A 3,556-nucleotide genomic window follows, 5' to 3' on the forward strand; every position below is an offset into this window, starting at 1 on the left:
AGAGGAAATGTTTTGAGAATGATGAAGGCAGTGAATATACAAATGTGCTTTACACAATTGATGTATGTATGGATTGTGATAAGAGTTGTATGAGCCCCTAACAAAACGATTAAAAAAAAAAGAAGAAGAATGTTGTTGTCAGATGACATGGAGTTGGTCTGACACGATGGCCTAACAGAAGGAAGACTGCCTGGTCCTTGCGCCATCCTCACACTTGTCCCTGTGCTTGCCCCATAGTTGTAACCACTGTGGCAATCCATCTCCTTGAGGGCCTTCTCCTCCTTCGATGCCCCTCCACTTGGCCAAACATGACGTCCTTCTCCAGGAACTAGTCTCTCCTGACAATCTACCAAAGTATGTCAGATGAAGTTTCACCACCCTTGTTCTAAAGAGCACTCTAGCTGTACTTCTTCCAAGACATATCAGTTTGTCCTTTTAACAGTTCATGGTACTTTATTGCAATGGGTTATGCATTGGGCTGCTAACCTCAAGTTCAGCAGTTCTAACCCACCAGCTGTTCTGTGGGAGAAAGAGTAGGCTTTCTACTCCCATAAAGATATAGTCTTGGAAACCCCCAGGAGCAGTTCTACTCTGTCCTACAGGGTCACTCGGATTTGGGACTGACTTGATGACAGTGAGTTTGGTTTGTTCAACACTTAAGAAGCCATGGTGTCGCAGTGGTTAGGCACTTGGTCAGTGGTTTGAAGTCCCAGCTGCCCCGTGGGGGGAAGATGTGGTGGTTAGCTTCCATGAAGATTTACAGCCACAGAAACCCTACGGGGTAGTTCTACTCTGCCACATGGAGTCACGGTGAGGCAGAATTGACCCGATGGCAATGGGTATTGATGGGTATTTAATGCTTACTTTACAGGTATCGTCTCATGCATTTTTTCCTCACTATTTAAGGGAGAAATATTCACACTTATTTTGAAACCTATACCTCAAAGTAACTTCATTTTTCCCTGACAAAATGTTAAAGATTTGGGGCTCCTATCTGCACCAATTTTAGTCCAAATATTGTCATCGTTTCCCCACTCCACTGTGATTATTAACTAGAGTTAGTTGTTTGCTTGTTTGTTCTTTTTGGTTTGAAGTTTGATCCAGCACAGCAAGCTGCCCTTGGTGCCTCCAGGAAGTGTTTGTGGGGGTGAAGGTGGCATGATTAATCACGTGGACACTGTCTTTTCAGGGTTGCTAGGTGCCTCTGCACCTAGAATCCCTGGGCCAGACCCCTGAGCAGCAACCTCAGGATTTTCTGTCCAACCCTAGCCTGCCTCATCCCAGCAGTTCTAGTTCAGTCCCCAGGGCCAGCCTGGCTTCAGTCTCCTGAGAAGAGGGGAGCTGTCAGCAAGAGAGCCCAAGGGCCGAGGCCCTGCATGTACATGTCAGCTAACAGGAACTCTCCCCAGTGCCCCCTGGCCCTGGCTGAGGAGGGCCACTGTAGCTTGTGTGACGTGAAGCAGAGAGGACTTCAGGGACATTCAACTCTTCATTATGGGGTTGCTATGAGTCAGAATCACCCAGACAGGGGAAAAAACTCACTGCCATTGAGTTGATTCAAACTCATAAGGACCCTATAGGACAGAGTAGAACTGCCCCTGTGAGTTTTCTGGATTATAACTCACTCTTTCTCCTGCAGAGTGGCTGGTGATTTTAAACTGCTGACCTTGCAGTTATCAGCCAACATGTAACTCACTATGCCACCAGGGCACCTCTCTTCTAGGATCAGGGAAATATGGACAGATTGGACGGAGTCAACAGACTATAATTGGGCTACAGATATTCATACCATGATGAATGAATTTTAGTAACATACTTATAAAAATTAAGCTACAAATGTATATATTTCCTGGTCGATACAAAAAGGAATAAATATAAGCAGCTACATTGTCTACCAGAACAGGGCAACAATACCTCTGTGAGAAAGGCTTCTTGGAACGGAATTTTAAAGGATTTTTGATGGATCTTCCCGATAGGTTCATAATGATGCTGGACAACGGGTATCTTTTAAAAAAAGACACCTTGTCATTTGATCTCACTTTTGATCCAATGTGATTTATTCCAGCTTTTGTATTTGTTTTACTGTCATTGTTATTGGGTTGGTTTTGTATGCTTTTCTGTATATGAAGTCCAGGATAAGTAAATCGATAGATACAGCAAGTGGATCAATAGTTTCTAAGGGGCATGCAGGGAAGGTTGGTGGTGGTGGGGGGAGATGGAGAACTAACAATAATGTACAAGGAAGAAGAAATATCCTAAAATTATTTATTAATGATTGTACAACTATTTTGAATAAAACAGAATTACTTAAATGTACGCTGTGAATTATATCAATAAAACTCTTTAAATGCTTCATAAGTGATAGTTTGTGCCTCCTCTTGCATCTCAGTATGTGCATGATGGCTAAATCTTTTTATTTATGTTTTACTAAGATTTATCAGTGGGTTTAGGTGGGGTGAACTTGATCCACGGATTATAAAATTCCTTGCAATCTTTTCACTTGATTTTTAAAATGTTTAGGATTCATTGATCATTACTGTCTACATCACTTATTTCATTGTTGTTATTGTTCTTAGGTGCTTTTGAGTGAGTTCCAACTCATAGCGACCCTATGAACAACGGAATGGAACACTGACCAGTCCCACGCCAGCCTCACAATTGTTCTTACATTTGAGCCCATCGATGCAGCCACTGTGTCTGTCCATCGCATTGAGGGCCTTCCTCTTTTCGACAGCCCTGCTACTTTACCAAACATGATGTCCTTTTTCAGGGACTGGTCTCTCCTGACAACATGTCTAAGGGACATGAGATGAAGTCTCACCATCTTTGCCTTGAAGGAGAATTCTGGCTGTATTTATTTCATTTTGGTTGGCAAAATAAATGTATTTGTGATTTTATTTTTCTTTTCTTTACAAAAATATGAATAAAAAATACGAAGAGTCAACCGGGAAGCGTCAAAAGAACATTCTGGTAGGTACCGACAAGGGTGCTCCTTCTCTTAAAGGATGTACACATTACTCATCAGGATGCTGAAAACTGAGATCCAGTTAAAATCCTAGAACAATTAAAACACAAAGCGTGAAGCTGTTGTTATGGATCTGTATGTTGTAGATGCACTGATACACTTTCTGTAAAATAATACTGTATAAAGTGTAAATATTGATTTTCATATAAAGCTCAAAGTGATATACAAAACAGTTGAGTTGACAGAGGACTAGTGCTGGCTGCTTTTTAAAAATATAGTAATATTCTATTTTGTACATGAAAGAACATTCAGACAAGTAAGGCTGTGAGCAATTAATCACTGGAAGTGTTAAAGCATACATTTAATCTCCATTCTGTTCAGGATATTTGAGAAAGTGTTTCTGTATAGGTTGGATTGTTGGGCTCAGTGGTTTCCAATGCCACATGGCAATAAGTTACAGTGTGTCTGTAGCACAAGTTAGACTTTATTCTGCATCTCTGTGAAAAGAAGTAGGCAGTAAGAACTGGACAGAACATTATGCTCATTGTGTTATCCTCACTGATGTCACACACACACACACACACACACACA

This window comes from Echinops telfairi, unplaced genomic scaffold (genome assembly GCF_000313985.2).
Source record: "Echinops telfairi isolate 266 unplaced genomic scaffold, ASM31398v2 ScPeMD7_19;HRSCAF=73, whole genome shotgun sequence".
Lineage (NCBI taxonomy): Eukaryota > Metazoa > Chordata > Mammalia > Afrosoricida > Tenrecidae > Echinops > Echinops telfairi.